Source organism: Saccopteryx leptura, chromosome 11 (genome assembly GCF_036850995.1).
Source record: "Saccopteryx leptura isolate mSacLep1 chromosome 11, mSacLep1_pri_phased_curated, whole genome shotgun sequence".
NCBI lineage: Eukaryota > Metazoa > Chordata > Mammalia > Chiroptera > Emballonuridae > Saccopteryx > Saccopteryx leptura.
Genome location: NC_089513.1, coordinates 71844238 through 71862997, shown reverse-complemented (window position 1 = coordinate 71862997; position 18760 = coordinate 71844238).

Genomic DNA, 18760 nt, shown 5'->3' with positions numbered 1-18760 from the left:
GCACTTATTTATTCAAGGACGGTAAGATATCAACATTAGCATATAATCTCACAAAGAGTATGTGTCACTGCATGTCTTTATCTTTTGTTACAAATGGGAGGTGACAAATAATCGGATGTATATTCATAATTGCACCTGTGAGATGTCTTCATTTCTGGCCACGCGGCCAGGTCCTCTAAGATAAGGCAGATACCTCGCGCTGACTGCCACGGTTGTTTGCAGCACAGGGGCTGTGTCTGACCAGACCTTAGGACTAGACCCTGTTACTGTTATCACTGCCCTTATTATTAAAATATCCAAGGTTTATGCCCTCGAAGATAAAGCTTCAGGCAGGGAGGAATAATTCACCACGTGGATCCAATACTGTCTGCCAGGGTTTCATTTTTCCCCTGGGGCTTACTCACAGAAAGTTTCTCTACCACCTAGCTGGCCCCAGAAATGGCTGACCCCACCCCCCAAGCACTCTGGCATAAGTGAGGACATGACCTTCCGTCTCTTGCCATCTGAGCACAGCTATGCCCGGCTAGCCTTGCCCAAAAAACCTGAAATTCAAAAGGAGCGTTAAAAAAGGGAAAAACACAGCCTGACCAGAGGGTGGTGCAGTGGATAGAGTGTTGGACTGGGATGTGGAGGACCCAGGTTCAAGACTCCGAGGTCACCAGCTTGAGCGTGGGCTCATCTGGTTTGAGCAAGGCTCACCAGCTTGAGCCCAAGGTCGCTGGCTTGAGCAAGGGGTCACTCGGTCTGCTGTAGCCCCCCAGTCGAGGCACATATAAGAAATCAATCAATGAACAACTAAGGAGACTAAGGAGCTGCAACGAAGAATTGATACTTCTCATCTCTCTCCCTTCCTGTCTGTCTGTCCCTATCTGTCCTTCTCTCTGACTCTGTCGCAAAAAAACAAGGGGGGGGGGACACAAAGGAAGCAAGAACCATGACGCTGCCTGCACAGAGCCCACGGAGGAGCTTGCCCTGGCCACCCACCTGCGCGGGAGGCTCGAGGACCCTCCTCTTTCTGGTTTTCACTTGAGGACATTACACTTTCACCTGAGAAGGTGGCAAGGCGCCTGACTTCCTGGCCTCACAGCAGGGGTGTCATGAATCAGAGGACACGCCTTCTGAGGTCCCCTCCGTCCCCCACGCAGACCGTGCCGGAGCGCCCGCCCGCCCTTCTCCGTCCGGCAGGGAGAGTGAGCCCGTGCCTAAGCGCAAGGTTTGCTGGATTCTGTTTCTGAGCCCAGCATTGTGAGAAAAGAAGATCCTCAGGGTGAGGAGGGCCAGGGGCAGGAGCAGACCTGGCGGGGGCCCGGGGGGCTGTTCTGTGATTCAGGAAGAAAGCGCAAGTCCACAATAGCTGTAACCTGACTCCTCAGGGGTCCCTGGTAAGCGGTCTCTTGTTTCGCTGGTGAGCAGCAGCCCTGGCGAGATTCTGGGGCCGGGGGGCAATGATTCGGCTCTTGGCTAGCGGCCTCCTGCCCTGGCCTGGCCGTCTGTGCCCACAAGTGTCCCCCAGCTGATGGAACACGTCGTCTGCCTCTTCGGAGCAGTTTCCCAGCAGCCCGCGGCCCACCCCCCAAGAGCGGGGCCCAGACACCTCCGCACTGCGCACTGGGCCTGCGTCAGACTTCCCGTTGGAGCAGCGGGCGCCACCGCCTCGGGTGTCAGCACCGTGAGGACCGACCCGCTGCAGGAGCTCCCTTCCACCTGCTGCCGCGAGGGCCACGGGGAAGGGCGGTTATGAAACCTCCGTGTGAGTGAGCACGGCGTGCCGCTAACAAGAGGCACACGTGTACACACGCGAGCGCACACACGCGCCATTTGGAGAACCAGGAGGGCGGGATCGTCCCAGCTGGGGGAGGCTGCCGCACTCCAGATGGTCACATGACAGACAGATGGCCGCAGGCCCCGGAGGCTGGAGCGGGCTCTGCTCTGGCTCCCCTCCCATCCGACTGCCCGGCTGCTGCCCGCTTTTTAAACGACCAGTCATCACACTGCAGGCCGGGCCCAAGGCCTGCCGGTGACTGCTGGGTGCCGTGACTCACAGCGAACCCACAACAGACTCGGCCGTCAGGGCCCAGCCCACATGGGGGCCTGAGTTTACTAGTTATGTGGGGATCATAACAACCCCAAGTGACTTACACAGGCCTCCCACCTGTCACCACCCCATTCCTAACAAGGAGCAATCATGGAGCGGGACAGACGTCCTTCATAAAGGAACGTGGATGTGAGACTATAAGGCCAGATGGAGACCCTGGTGAGGGGCCACAGTGACCCCCGCTGGGGGGGCTGGTGCTTCCGCTGAAACTCTCTGCACTGAAAGGTGAGGAGTTAGTTCCCACAGCTGCCCCGGGGAGTGGGGGGGAGAGGGGGGCAGCTGAGACAGACAAGGCTGGAAGGACTGGGAGCAAGAACACCATGTGCCCCACAGGTGGACAGTCGCTCTGTCCTGAGACGGAAGGCTCATTCTAGGGGCTCTGATGAAAATCCAGAAGGGGCAGTGTTTGACGCCTTCTCCTGGGTCCAGCCCTGCAGTAGCTCTCACCCCACCCCCATCACTGTCCCTGCCATGGGGACCATGCTCCTCTCGTGAACTCAGCAACTGCACCCGTTCAGCGCCTGTCCAGGGCTCTAGGGGTCCTACAGGGAGGCCCATCTTCCGTTTCACCTGCGCTCTGAGACCCTGCTGCATATGACGGCGGAGGCCGAGCCTGGGTAGGAGATGGGGGGGCTGGAGCACTGAGGGTGCCCCCCACCCTGGTGACCTCGCTGCTGACCGCATCCCCTCTCGTAGGTGCTGGAGCAGGTGTGAAGAAGGAGCGTGCTCGGCCATGGCCACCTCCCGAACTAGACCCCAGACCGGCCTGCTGTCCTCATTCTCAGACAGCCTGTCCCTGGCTTCCGGCCACACGTGGGCAGGTGAGACGTGAAGGTCCCCGGGATGGAAAGGGCCCCGGGAGGGGCCGGGAGGAGGAGAAACCATGCTCCTCTGGGCAAGGTCCTCCCTCTCCCAGTTTGGAAGGAGATCTGTGAGCAGGGACGGGAAGCCAGCGAGGGACCCCTGAGTGGGAGAAGGGCACAAGTCCTCTGCAACACGGTCCCCATGGGAGTCGTGACAGATTTAGTAACAGGAATGAGGCTTCCCTCCGAGGATACAAGAATTGTTCGGTTGGAAATAACCGCAAGGTCATCTGGTCCAGCTGCCACCAATTGCCTGAAGTTTTCCGACACATTTCTGCACAAGCAGTCACCCGGCCTCACGCAGCAGCTCAGTGCTCTGTGTGGTGGCACCTGCAGGGGGCGGGAAAGGCTCAGAAAGCCCCTGGGGCCCAGAGCGCCCAGGGACAGGCTCCTGGTGCGAAGAGAGGCGTTGCCGGGGTCTGGGGGGCGGGGAGGGGCCTTTATACACCTTGATTGACAACAAAAACTCATGGTGAGACCAAGGTGTCTTAGGCTGTTTCTACAGGTGTCAGTGAACCAGCCTTACGACGTCCCCCAGGGGAGGGCGATGTTCTGCTGTTGGCACCCCTTCCTGTGACAGCTCCAGGGACCAGAAGGAACTTGGTCATCTCGTCCAACATCCTCATTTGACTTGTGAAAACGGAAGGGAGCCTTGCGTCCTGGGGTAGAAGTGAGAGAACATTCCCTGTTGTTTCAATCCAGGGCTCCCTCTGAGGCTGCCGGCCCTGCCGTTCTGGGTGGTCCCTACCGTTCTGGGTGGTCCCTGCCTCTGAGTGGCCTCTCTTGGGAGCGCCCTGTCCCCTGGTCCACGCCACGCTGGGTCCTGTTGACTCACCCCTCGTTCTCACGACTCGACGTGCTCCATCTCGGCAGCGGCCTGCCCAGTCTCCTCTCGCCTCTCCTCCGAGCTCCTCGCCAGACGTGCTTCCGCCTGCAGCCCGAAGGCGGGCTCCCTACAGCCAGTCCAGGCCTGTCTCTCCGCTCACTCTACGCGTCCTTCCTTTGGGTTCCATTCGCCACCTGCAAACGGGCCCGGAGCCCTCTCCCCAGGACGTAGGCTGTGTTCCAGAGCCCTGGACCCGACTATTCACAGACTTTCATCCTCTGGGGGTCTCATAAGCATCTTGATTGAACAGGCTGAAAATAAGCAGCTCATTGTCTGCTCGCCCAATCCTGTGGCATTCCTGTATTCCCTACGTTTCCAGTACCTACTTCTCGCCTTCACACCCCCCAAGCCGGGACGTTGTCCTCGACGACTCTATTTCCATCAGACGTGGGGGGAAGAATACAGCGACCCTTGTGTCGAGGTGGGGAAAGCGGCCTGGACGGGCATCGAGACCCTCCCAATAACACGGCAGAAAAAGCCCTGCGCTCCCGGGTGGGCGCCACGCCCTCAGTCCCACCACTCGGCCCACACCCAGCCCACCCGCCTCCTTCCTTCTGCTCCGGCTCAGGTGGAATGGGCCGGGTCTGCCACTACCCTCTTCCCACCGGCTCCAGCTCCCTTACCGAGCCACCAAAAACCCCTGGAAAATGCCAACTCCCTGTCCTCGCCATGCCTGCGCCTGGCCCACCTATCGCCGACGGGGACGTTTCCCAACCAGGCACAGAAGGACCACAGACTCGCGGTCCCCGCCTGGGCCTTGTCCTGGGCGCTTCCTGCCGACAGGGCCTGTTCTGAGACCAGCTCACTCGACTCCCCCGGGCATGGCCATGCCTCCCCTTCACGGCTGCGTTTCTTAAGGAGTGTCTACCTTCTGCGTTCATTTCCTCACCTTCCCTTCCTCCCTCATCGCTGTCCCGTCTGTGCCTGGTGATGTCCCCGTGCTGCCCCAAAGCTGCTCTCACCGGCGGCCTCCACGCTACTTAATTCCCACGTTCGCTCTTAGTCCCGCCCGTTCGATCCGCTGGGAATCTCCGGCTCGGCTGCCGGTACCTCCTCTGCGTAATTCTCCCCTCCCGGCTGCCGTGGCACACATACTGTCCCTAACTCCATGGTAGGCTTTTTGCCTTTCAAGCCCAAGCTCTGAAACATCGGGGACACGCAGCATTCTGCCCCAGACCGCCTTCCTTGTCCACGGGAACTCCTTCCTTGTGACCCCACCCACCCCAGAGACCCGGGTCACGCTCCGTCTGTAAATGAAGGACTCCTAACCGAGGGCTCCCGCTCAGACCGGCTCCTGCGCAGGCCTATCACCACGGGGGATGTTGCGCATGCCTGTGTCACACTCAGACCTTCTCCCCATTCTTACCCTCACCCCTCTGCACCCCCCAAGCCCCCTTTACTTCAGTGTACCCCTCAGGAAATGGCGGTCACCTGAGGTCCAAGGCAGAACCGGGGGGGGGGGTCCCCTCAGACCCCTCTTCCCCCTGACCACCCGAGCCCCATTCGGACTGGCTCAGACCCCTCTTCCCCCTGACCACCCGAGCCCCATTCGGACTGGCTCAGACCCCTCTTCCCCCCGACCACCCGAGCCCCATTCGGACTGGCTCAGACCCCTCTTCCCCCAACCACCCGAGCCCCATTCGGACTGGCTCAGACCCCTCTTCCCCCCGACCACCCGAGCCCCATTCGGACTGGCTCTAGAAGGTCACGCCCTTCTCTCTAACGCCCGGCCACGGGAGCTTTCAGGGTGTGTGCCATGCAGGCCACGGGGGCCGCGGAGCACCGGCAGCGGTGGTGGCGCGCTGGCCCGTGGGCTTCGGCAGCCGCACTCACAACGCCGTGTTGGGAGCGGACTGAGGGGTGAAGGAGCAGCGCTGAGGGCAGACGTCCCGGGGTGGGGGGTGGGGGTGGGGGTGGGGGGCTCCTACGGTCACCTGGTCTACCATCACGGCGGCCCCAACCGGGGTGCCCGCAGGAAGGTTGACTGCGACGCGTGCTTCGGAGGTAGAGGCGACCTGGCGGATGGATGAACCGATGGCGCCGATGAAAGAGGACGCACTACAAACTCTAACGGCTTTTGTCCTGAGTGACGGGAAAGACGGGGTTGTCAGGGACCGAGGTGGGGAAGACTTCGGAAGGAGCTGGTTTGAACATGTTCGTTTTAAGCAGCCAATTAGGCATTCAAGACATTCACGCTGATCAGAGTTGCATATTTTTAATTAAAATATCACTCATCAGAAAGGGTCAAGGCTCTGGCACTGCCCCAGACTTGACAGATGTCCTAACACTGGTTGAAGGGGAAACTTGAGTTTCCTGCCGTCCATGGTGCCCGGTCCCCAGAGCCGTTGCCACTTCGATATTTATTCTGAGCATCGTTGCAAAAACCTAATAAGCAAAAAACATTCCCGGTTGTGCAGAAGGCTTGGAGCCACCGTTCACCCGAGAGCTCCCCAAATTCAGAGGTATTAGACGAGGTTTTCCTGGCTGAGCCACGTGCCAGGGCCTCTGATAAACCATCTGCTAGGAATCTGTCCCTCTGTGACACGGAGCCAAGCGCTCCAGATGGGGCCACGTCAGGGCTCCCGTCTGGATGAAGAAGGCGCAGGGATAGCCGCGGGCGTGTTTTCCAATCACTGAGCCTGGGCCCCCAAGGACATCCTCAGACAATGTCCTCTCTCAGGCCTTCCTAGAGAAGTGAAACCATGGCTGACCAGGAAGGGATAGCCATGCCCAGCGAGTCCCTGCGGGGACCTCTGTGGGTCAACTGGGCACAGATACTGCCCCTTGAGTAGTATGAAAAAAAATAAAAAAATCACAAGCCCCCACCCCCGCTGAAACGGCGAAGTCTCCTGCAGATCTACAGTGCTAAACGGGTGAGCACATTTTCTTTTCTTAAAATAACTTGCTGGCTAAGGAAAAACATGTGCATATTTCTCAGACTCAGAAGTGCATCCGAGGAGGATAGCCAAGTTCTATAACGGTCCATCATCCCCGGCAGGTTCCGGTGACAGACCCCAGGGCGAGGAAGATTTTAGCATCTCCACTCGGAAGGGGTGGTCCCCTCTTGAAGGACTCACGGAGCAAGGGTTCTAGTTGAATTTCTGGGGCAGCCGTGGACGTGACTTGCTTGCCGTTGCCATATTGAATGGAAGTGGGGGATTTGTGATTTTTTTTTTTTCCCCAAGCTCAGGACAGGAGTGCCCATCAAAGAGCCAGCCTGGTTTTCCTGTGGGTCTGTGAATCAGCTCACAAAGCCCATCACCAATAAGATTTGCAAACCCTTCAGGGGAAAAGGCAGACTAAGGAAATTGAGAGAGTTCTTCAAAGCGGGGGTTTGGGGGGGGGGAGGGTTAGAGACAAAAACATACAATTACATGTAGACTCGTTATAGGTTGACTGTTGAAAAATTCTTTCATCTAGAGTAGACAGCCAAGGACTGCACTAAGAATAGATGGAGTAATTTATTGATAAATTTATTAAGTGACACAAACCTCTCTTACCCATCTTAAACCCTGAGAAACCATCGAAAGAGTTCAAGTAGATTCCCATAAATATTTAGGGTACTGGAATCCACCTGGGGTGAGGCCAGAGAATCTCAGAGAGAAGCTACCCATAAAAGAACACGTTTGCCTCCCCCGACCTGGGAATTGTCACCTACTGCAGGCACGGGAGCCATAGCTCCCTCCCCTCCCCCACACAGAGACACGGACGTGTGGGGCAGGTGACTGTTGTGAAAATAAACATTTATTCATAGTCAGGTACACCTGTAAATTCATCTGTGATTATAGGTGACAGTGACCCCATCCTCAGAGTGACTTTGGAATTGTGCCCACAACAGTGCCGTTCTAATCATATGTTTGGAAGCCTAACCAGAGAGGCAGCATCGTGTGAGCTCACAGAGAGGCTGAAGTCCTGACTGTGTGATCGGGAGCCAGTTAAGGCAAACTGAAAGAGCCTCAGTCTTTTCATCTGTCAAGTGGATAGAAATAGTACAGCCTTCCGAGAAAGTCAAGATGAAATGATTTCATATGTCTGAAACATCTCAGCCTGTGCCCAGGACATCACAGTGCCATGTCGTGTTTGCTGTTTTAATAGCACCAGCATCGTCAACATCAATGCGATGTCATACCTACCCTGCCAAAGAACCAGATTAAAAGATGGCCGCAGTCAAGTCTCCCATAGTGTCCAGTAACCTACAAAGAGGTTGAATTTCTGGGGCAGCCGTGGACGTGACTCACTTGCCGTTGCCATATTGAATGGAAGTGGGGGATTTGTGATTTTTTTTCCCCCCCAAGCTCAGAACAGGAGTGCCCATCCTGAGGGTGCCCGGGAAACCAGGGCAGGACCCTTTCATTTATTTTTATTAAATAATTTTTTTTTTTGTGACAGAGTCAAAGAGAGACAGAGAGAGGGGCAGAGAGGGACAGACAGACAAGAAGGGGGAGAGATGAGAAGCATCAATTTTTCATTGCAGCACCTTAGTTGTTCATTGATTGCTTTCTCATATATGCCTTGATGTGTGTGTGTGGGGGGGGGCTACAGCAGACTGAGTGACCCCTTGCTCAAGCCAGCAATCTTGGGCTCAAGCTGGTGAGCCTTGCTCAAACCAGAGGAGCCTATGTTAAAGCTGGCGACCTTGGGGTTTCGAACCCGGGTTCTCTGTGTCCCAGTCCGACGCTCTATACACTGCGCCACCACCTGGTCAGGCTAAAATAATTTTTATTAAATTTATTAGGGTATAGGTTTCAAGTGTGCAACTCAATAAAACATCATCCTTTTGGACTCTAGTGTGCAGGGAAAAATGAACTGAGAGAACTCTGTGGCAAGAGGAACAAGAGAGAGTTTAGATATCTTTTTCTGTTTTTTAGAAATTGAAAAATACTAGTATCATTCTCTTCTACCATCCCCCACCAAAAAAAAAAGAAAATAGCTGAAGATTTGTGGCATCCATGTGTGTGTAAAAGTCAGAGAAAAAAAAATGGAATTCTCAGCTTTCTCCTAATCTGCCAGTATCTAAGACAAACACAATACATTTAACATTTCTTTCCTTTTAATGACGCTAGTAGATCGAACCCTATGAAACTGCCTATCTGTGGATCAAGATTAAAAAATCAGCAATTATCATAGAGGTCAATTTACCATGTACCCGGGACATTGCCCTTCTGTGCAATACACTTTGTTATATTTTATGCTTTGTACTCTAGGGCAACTTTATTAAAGGGCACATTTAAAAAGATGTCTATGAAATAAAACCATCTCAGGGCTGACCTTTGGTTGCATAAAGATTTTGAGTTTGCATAAAGACTTCCAACCGTCTCGTCTCACTAATACATGGAGGGGACTTTGGAGAACAGCTTTTCTAAACCCTTCTTTCTTCTGATGAAGAAACTGAGGTCTCCTGAGGAGTAAATGGATTTGGTCAAGGTCACCGTCAGGTAGTGTCAGAGCCAAGAACAGCTTATCCGGTCCGGCCCTGCGTCCCAGTTCCGTTTCTCAGGAGGGGCACATCAGAGTTCTGGTGTCTGGAAATCTGTTGGGCAGATGCGGGTTGTGTTTATAAAGAAGCTGCATCCGGAGTGCGGACAGCATGGCGCTCAGCGGACCAGCCGGGACCTCCTTCGCCAGACTCCTGATTGCGGGCTGTGGGTTGGCCGTGACTCGTCTCAGGCCCACTCCTCCGGCTTCCTCCAGCCTTCCTGGTTCCTGAGACCACTCATCCCACCAGCTCCCCGGGGCCCAGATCCTGGGTTTCCACCATTGCCAGCCCCCGTTGGGGGTGGGGGGCTCGCCACACCTCGCTGCTTTCCTCTAACCCCACTCTGAGCTCTGTGAACAGCCTGTCCATTCAACTCTCAGGGACACACGTGCCATGGGCTTCTTGCCGGGATCATGACAATTGCAGTCCTTGCAGGTTCTCTCAAACAGCACGAGGTGCCACTCCATAAAACGCCCAGGAAAAGTCCTCAATCCCCCACAACCGCACTCCAAATAGAAATGAGCACTTGACCAGCCAAGAATTTATTGGGGGGTTTTGAAAAGGCTTCTTCTACTCTCTTTCAGCGATGACTCTTTCCACACTAAGTCATTCTGTTCGTGATCTGGTGTCCCTTTTAGTCCAGGGGTCCCACCCAGGGAGTGAGAGCGCTGGAAACACGCTTCCTCTCTTCTGAGGCCACGGGCATTAGTGTCATGGGCAGCGGCATCCTAATAGCCAACGAGAAAAGTAACCCGACACCCAAGAACAAGGAAGTCACTGAACGGTGCACATGCCACTAGAGAAGCAGAGCCACCAGCAAGGGTACTTACTGGCTTTCCTTTAGTTTTGACTTTTCATAAAAACCATATTAGGCGAATAAAGGGAGGTCTTTGTTACTTTAACTCTGGTGCCCAGGAAAACATTAGACGTCCTGTCTGTCCTTCCGGTGCCTAGCAACTTAACATGAAAAACCCAAAATTAAATGGAATTTTTATAGCAGGGAAAATATGCTTTCTTCACCCTTCTCCTTGTAACTAATTTCAAGAAGAGAAGCAAAATGCTTTCATATGTTCATAAGTACATAACATAACATAACATAACATAACATAACATAACATAACATAACATAACATAACAACATCACATCACTGTCTGAGGAAGTAAGGCGTCCAAACTAGTCAATCCCCAAACGAAAGTGATGGAAAGTAAAATTTCACTAAGGGGCCCTGAGGAAGGGCCCATTCCCGTATCTATCCCTTGATCTCAGAGCTCAGAAACTTGGTTATGAGCAAAACGACCACCTATATTGAACCCTGCTTTGGGGCACGGGCTACGCACTGGAGGACATCACCCCAGGCCGCTGACCAGCGGGAACTGTGACTGAGTCTGTAGCCAGCTGCTCTGGCAGGCTGGGCAATATGGCGAAACCAGTATGTTCTGTGAACACAAGACCGCGCTTGCACTTAATTTGCTGCAGAATGAGTTCCTCGGTCCGAAGCAATGGTCTGTAGAATAATGAAAGTCTGCAAATCCATTGGCGGTGGTTTTGGCGGAAACACTCCACGGAAGAGAGGCAAGTCCGTGTCCAGAATGAGTGTTTATTCCAGGGGGAGCAGAGCACTGTCCTTCCATGATGAGAGGCGTCTGAAGTAATCAGGCGGCAGCTGGTTCTCCCGGGAATGGTGCCATGTTCAGCACTCGGCCTGATCCCTGCCGGCGGCCGGCTGAGCACCGGGCACAGGCTCTGGGCGAGTCAGTCTTGCAGAGTGTGATTCCATGTGGCTGAGCCCAGGGTAACACAGAAAGAACCAAGCTTTAATCAGAAAACTGGAGCCGCTGTGGCTGTTATTCGATAAAAGACTTATGACAGAATGAGACTTCATAGTTGTGGCAAATATCAGTGAAGTGACATTCAGAAAGAAAAGTTGGGGCAACCAAGATAAGGGTTCACCAACATCAAATATGCTGCTCGTCTCCAGATGTCTTTATCGTGCCAAACCTCTCCCCAAACTATGGGCTCTGCCCAACTGCCTACCTGACATCTGCGCTTAGATGGCCAACAGGCATCTGAAGTTTAATGGATCTAGAACTCAGCAGTTGATTTCTCTTCCAGAATCAGCAGCAGCCCGCCCTTCCCTGTGCATGTATAACACCGTGCACGTGCTTGAACATCACTTAAGCCAAATGTTGGTATCAGCCTTAACGATTCTCATTTTCTCATCATTCTGTATCCAAGCCAGCAATGGCCAGCATGACTTCAATATATATCTCAAGTCCCCGTACTTTTCATGCACCCTGCGATGTGGTCCCATTAAGAGCCACCTTCATTTCCCACCTGGGTTATGCGGCCGTGCTTGTGTGGTCTCTCCGCTTCCAGTCCTCCCTCCTTCTAGGAAAGCTCCACCAATGAACCAAAATGATTCTTTGAAAAAAACTAATTTGATGATGTCACGTCCCTGCTCAAAACTCCCCGGTGGTTTTTTCCAAAATAAAATCGACAGTCCTTGCCCTTATTTGTAAGGTCCTACATGAGCTGATCCCAGATGGACTCTCTCGCTCATTATCTGCCAACCTTCCCCCTGCTCACTCTGTTCTAGAAACACAGATCCACATGCTGGCACTTGGGAAGATCCAGGCCAATCTCCCACACCCAAGGATCCTCCACGAGGTCTTCCCTCTGCCTGAATGCCACCCCCTGAGAGTCACAGGGCCCCTTCCCACCCTTCTTCAGGTCTCTGCACAGACTCCCCCGAGAGAGGCCTTCCACGGCTACCATGTCTAAGTTAGCCCCGCCCTCTTCCTGTCTCCACCCCCTGCTTTGACTTTCTTCGTTGTGTTCATAACTTCCTGTGCCTATGACACCGTGCGTTCAGTGATTGTATCTCCCTTTTCTTGCCCATATAAAGCCTACTTTGCCCACCACTTACCTCCAGCACCTGTGCACATAGTTCAGTACTCAATACATGCATTGAGAAAATAGAAACTGCTGAAGAGTTCTGGAGAATGGTAAGTCACAAATTGGCCAGGAGCAAATATGGGAGCAGGGATGCCGGCGGAGGCTCTTGCGATTGTCTGGGTGAGAGGAGGCTGACTTGGAGCAAGGTGGAGGGAGGGGAGATGTTAAGGAGAAAGTTGTGCACCCCAATTTTGTCTGAGCACTGTTCTCTATCTGACCCATTTATAAATTTGATTCTCTAGCTAAATACCTATCAAATGTCTTGCTGCCGAATGATAGATACTATAAATGGAAGGTGGCACAGAAGTGACCGAATCTGATGCCTTCATCCTACATATGAGGAAATCGAGCCTCAGGGAGATTAGAGGTTCCACTCCGAGTCTCCTGGCTTGTTAGCAGAAGCAGCCAAGATCGAAGTCTGTTTTGACTTATTCCTATGTCTGGGCTTTCTCCATTCACCCCATTAGCTGTGTTGCAAAGCTGTCTTAGAAAAAAAAAAGTATGTACTCTTAACATCTTCAGAACTTTGAAACTGCTCATTGTTTTAAAAATAACTTGCTATGTGATTACAAGTTTAAGTTTGGCTTTTTGCACAATTTTAATTGTACTTTGGGCCATGCTGAGAAGTTCCAAGGGACTACATCAGATTTTTGCTTAGGTCCCCATGTTCAACGGCCCAGAACTTGGTACAGCAGCCAAGTGTCCCTCCAAGGCTGTTAATTTAGGGTGTAGGCTCAACATCATCTCTGAGGCGAGACTTACAAATGGGATCATGTCCAACATTTTAAGGAAGATGCAACAAGAATTGAGTAGCGTGAGCAGACGGAACAGAGGTAAAGAAAACAAGGTCTTCTGCACTAATGTAGATTCGTTTTATCCTACATCCTGAATGTAAATTTTCACCTTGAAACCACCCGGGGCTGCAATAGCTCATCATTAAGTGTGACCGATGCCATGCGGAGGGCATCACCCCTCTTCTCGATCCCCTGACTCCCCTCCCCCCCTCCGCGTCTCCACGTGGCGGGTCAAACCTGCACGGGATTCAGGGGCGTCTCATTAATTCATTCCAGCACAGAAGTGCTCAGGAGCGTTAGTCTCCTGGTGAGAAGATGTGTAGTCCTGACCCCCGCCCCTGGGCTGAGAAAACACCGGGGGTCATTCTCATGGGGCTGACAGACCCAGAGGCTGAAAAATATGCGGGTAGAAGCGGTGTTACTCCTTTGGCAAGTCCTTCGATTTTACTGTTTGCTTTCACCCGCGAGGCCGAGCGAGGACAGATGGGGCACGCCCTGCGGAGAGGAGAGCGCGGCTCCAACCTGTCCCCACACACGTGTCTCTTCCCACGTGCACCCGTCCCTGCTAATCTTGGCTGCAGCATTTGTATTTTTCGGGAAGCTCTACTAATCATCCGAGAATGTAAAGAAGAGAGCTGATAGAGGTTGAATTGTGTCCTTCCCCCCTCCACCCCCAATTGTTGAAACCGAACCCTCAGGACCTCAGAATGTGCCCTTATTTAGAAATAGGGTCGTGGCAAATGGGATAATTAGGATGAAATCAGGCTGCCGGACGGCGGAATTGATCCAATATGACTGGTATCATTATGAAAAGAAAGGGTTTGGACACACGCAGGGAGAACGTCAGGTGAGGACCAGACCTACTACGCTGCCGCGAGCCCAGGGAGAATCGTGGGATGGATCCTGCCCAGTGGTGCCTCCCGGGCAGCAGCATGGCCCTGTGACACCTTGCCTTTGGGCTTCTGGTCCCCAGAACAGTGGGACCAGGAACTTCTGTTGTCTAAGCCACTCGGCTTGTGGGGCTTAGTTACCGCCGTCCCAGCAAACGAACATAGGAGCCTCTAAGGTAGGGGGACTGTTCTGCGGGTACAGGGCCAGGAGCCACAGCAGTGGGTGACGGAGCTTTCTGAGCCAGCCGGGAGCAAGCCGGCCCTGCTGCAAACCCTTCCTGGCTCCCACTGGTCCTCCCCACACCTGCGAGGCCCTCCCCTGCCCGGGGGCTCTCTCCTCAGCTCCCCGGGCTCTGTTCTTCCTCATCCCTCCCCCCGTTCCCACCCCTCCCCCCGCACCGGCCCCCGGCCGTTCCCACCCCTCCCTTCGCACCGGCCCCCGGCCGTTCCCACCCCCCCCCCCCCCCCCCCCGCACCGGCCTCTGGCCGTTCCCACCCCTCCCTCCGCACCGGCCCCTGGCCGTTCCCGCCCCTCCCCCCGCACCGGCCCCCGGCCGTTCCCACCCCTCCCCCCCCCCCCCCCCCCCGCACCGGCCCCCGGCCGTTCCCACCCCTCCCCCCCGCACCGGCCCCCGGCCGTTCCCACCCCTCCCCCCCCCCCCCCCCCCGCACCGGCCCCCGGCCGTTCCCACCCCTCCCCCCGCACCGGGCCCCCGGCCGTTCCCACCCCTCCCTCCGCACCGGCCCCCGGCCGTTCTCACCCCTCCCCCCGCACCGGCCCCCGGCCGTTCCCACCCCTCCCCCCGCACCGGCCCCCGGCCGTTCCCACCCCTCCCCCCGCACCGGCCCCCGGCCGTTCCCGCCCCTCCCTCCGCACCGGCCCCCGGCCGTTCCCACCCCTCCCCCCGCACCGGCCCCTGGCCGTTCCCGCCCCTCCCCCCGCACCGGCCCCTGGCCGTTCCCGCCCCTCCCCCCGCACCGGCCCCCGGCCGTTCCCACCCCTCCCTCCGCACCGGCCCCTGGCTGTTCTCCAGGCCACGTGTTTATTCCTCTCTAACTTAAATTTGGTCTTTGCTCAAACATCATTTCCTTGACCACCCTCCATAGAGCAACAGTCTCTTCAGTGATCTTGCCTGGTTTCCTCAATAACACTTCTCGCCACCTACCCATGTATCTGCTGACGGCTCTTCCACCAGCAAACTACCTCAGCGGCTTGAGTGTCAGGTTCCTCGCTGTGCCGGGAACAGTGGAGGAGTCCGTCCAAGGAGCTCAATACCTGTCTGTTAATTGAAAGAATGAATAAGTGAGTGAATGAATGAATGACTTTTGCAGCTACTTGGGGATTTTATCATTTAAAATTTTCAAGCTACTTCCAAGGCATGTCTGGTTACTGTTTCTACTTTCGTTACTGTGAGATTGAGCCCACTTCCCGTGAGCCTGAAAACTCCCCTTCCCCTTTCTCTCCCCCCTTCCCTCCCCCCTCCCCCAACACTTTCGCTTCTGGAAGGAAGTTTTCCAAATGAGAAAAGATAAAGAAAATGAGCCCCCTGAGGAGACATCCCTCCCTTATCTACTCCTGTATTCTCCACATGGCCAGCACACAGTAAATATTAATTTAAGGAATCAGCAGGATTTTTTATTTTTTAACAGAGAACTAGGTTTTAACCAACTGAATTTCTTCGACGTGTCCAGGTCTCTCAGCTGAAGCTCAGGCTTGGCTGAAATCATCTTTCAATATCCCCGTCTGTGGTGAGCAGTTGTCAGGAGGGTCCTCAACGAGCCCTGCGTCCTGGTGCCTGCCTTGTGCAGGCTACACCCCTGGGGCGTGAGCTGGACACCCCTACTCACTTCCGAGGAATGGAAGAGAGTGGAAGCATGGCTGTCACTCCTGAGATTAAGTTGTGAGGAGGCTACCTTTCATCTGGAGTGTTCTCGGTCCTCGCTCTTGGCTGGCTCATTTTGGGAGAAGCCAGTGGCCCCGCTCTGAGGCAGCCATGGGGAAAGGCCCACGCCAGCGAGCTCAGAAGTGGATTCTCCCCCATAGGAAGTCAGGTGACAGCAGCCCTGGCCGAGACCCTGATTGAAGCCTCACGGGAGACCCAGAGCCAGAACCACCCAACTACCCTCCTCCCCGGCTCCTGACCCACAGAAGCAGTGGGATACTAAGTCTTCATTGTCCTTGGCTGCTGTTGGAGTCATTTGTTACGCAGCAGTAGGTAACTAATACACTACACGTCATGTTTGATTTGCACTACAAACACATTCAAGCATTACTAATGTAAAAAATTAACTCAAGATGTTTCTTCCGAAGCCTAACATATACACAAGAGTTTTTTTTTCATATCTAAGTTAACTTTTAAAGTTTGTAACATTTTTGCATGTACTACAAAAAAAAAAAATACAGACAGAGAGAGCCCAGAGGGGATAAAGGTGGCGAGGACACAATGCAGTGTGCAGATGACGTGTTACAGAGTCGTGCGCTTGAAACCTGTATGGTTGGATTAACCAGTGTCACCCCGATACATTGAATTTCAAAAAGTGTAATTTAAAATGGTGACCAAAATGCAAGTTAAAAATCTCTGTTCTTTGTACATATTGTCTCATTTAATCCTGATAGAACCCTCTGAAATAAGGTGCTGTCACCACCCCACTTTACAGAGAAGCTGAGGAACAAGCAGGGTAAGCTCCTTGGCCAAGGCCAGGCGGCTAGCCAGGGGCCCAGCCAGACGATCAGGTCCTGGGGCTGAGGCCTTAACCACTGTCTGTGCTGCTTCCTCGACAGAAAGGTCAAATACAGAACTAGGACAGGTGAGATTGCCTTACAAGCCAGCCCTCGTGTGGAAGAGAGTTATTCAACCCAACTAGAACGGTCGTGATTGGGACGGGGTAATATCTATCTCTGATGAATTCTCCTGAGGATCAAACAAGATAATATATACCAAACACTAGTTAGTACGCTATACACATGAGCATGGGTGCACACACACTCACACACACACAGATCCAAATTAGAAGAGGAGACAGAGCCTAAATTACCACTGAAAACAAGACCTTTCCCTTTCTGAGGTCACTCAGATTACTAGAGCGTCCAAAAGCATTCGCTGATAGACTCCGGAGTCATTGTGAGATTACTGACACAATTCACACTCGTGGGCACAGATGACAGCTGGAGGTGCGAGGTTTGTGACTCAGTCAGCCCCAGGCCCACCAGACCTAGGATCTCAGCGTCTGCCCACAATGCGGACAGCAGCAACCCTGAACAATTCTCAGAAGAAAGGCCTCAGGAATTACAGAAACAGCTCAGGAAAACAAGTCAGACACTCATGAGCATGGCTGTATCGGAGATGAATGCAAAGGGAATTCATTTGACTTGGAGCCTGGACACCTGAGCTTGCCTCTTGGCCAGGCCAGTCGTTCCAATTTGGTGGCCTTGGGTGAGTCAGTCCATCTTACCGAGCCTTGTGGGGTCGTGCTGCTCAGAATTTGACGAGATGAGGTGCGTCAAAAGATTCCGTGAGGCCCTGGCCGGTTGGCTCAGTGGTAGAGCGTCGGCCTGGCGTGCAGAAGTCCCAGGGTTCGATTTCCCGGCCAGGGCACACAGGAGAAGTGCCCATTTGCTTCTCCACCCCTCCCCCTCTCCTTCCTCTCTCTCTCTTCCCCTCCCGCAGCAGAGGCTCCACTGAAGCAAAGATGGCCCGGGTGCTGAGGATGGCTCCTTGGCCTCTGCCCCAGGCGCTAGAATGACTCTGGTCGCAACAGAGCGATGCCCCGGAGGGGCAGAGCATCGCCCCCTGGTGGGCAGAGCGTCGCCCCCTGGTGGGCGTGCCGGGTGGATCCCGGTCGGGCACATGCGGGAGTCTGTCTGACGGTCTCTCCCTGTTTCCAGCTTCAGAAAAATACAGGGAAAAAAATAAAAAAAAAGGTTCCATGAGCCACAGATTGCAAAGGAAGGGATATTTACTTCTGATTCTTGCCGGCAGAAGGGAGATGCACGCTGACTGCGGAGCACTTGTATTTCTGCCCCTGTGGCCAAGGTGCTGGGTGATGCCCAGGGGCACACACACCCAAGCAATTAGTTCAGAGGGAGGGGCTGTGTCCCAACTCCAGCCAAGAGCTGGCTGAGTCCAAGGTCAGGGCACACTTAGCTGTTTAGCCCATAGAACCTAGAGTTGGTGCCTCAGGTCCACACAGGAACTCACTCCAGAGGTATGCTCTGCCTTGCGTGTGTGCCAGAGGCTAGGTGTTGAGGACACCAGTGTAACTAACGCAGACTCCAAAGCCACCCTCGTGTACCTTATAGCCAGGGAATGACCATGCACATAATGAATCATGAACACAACTGGACAAATAATTCACTTTCTTTCCTTTTTTTGTTTTTTAAATTCAGTGAGAGGAGAGGAGGCAGAGACAGACTCCTGCATGCAGCCCAACCAGGATCCACCTAGCAAGCCCACTAGGGGGCGATACCCTGACCATCTGGGGTCTTACTCCGTTGCTCAGCAACTGAGCTCTTCTTAGCGCCTGAGGCAGAGGCCATGGAGCCATCCTCAGTGCCCAGGTCCAACTTGCTCCAATCGAGCCATGGCTGCAGGAGGGGAAAAGAGAGAGAAGTGAGAGGGGCAGGGGTGGAGAAGCAGATGGGTGCTTTCCCTGTGTACCCTGACCAGGAATCAAACCCGAGACATCCACACTCGGGGACAATGTTCTACCACTGAGGCAACCGGCCAGGGCCATAATTCGCTTTCATAGTCAGTACTAGTGTATTTCAAAACCTCTACACTTTGATGAAGTCTCTGGATT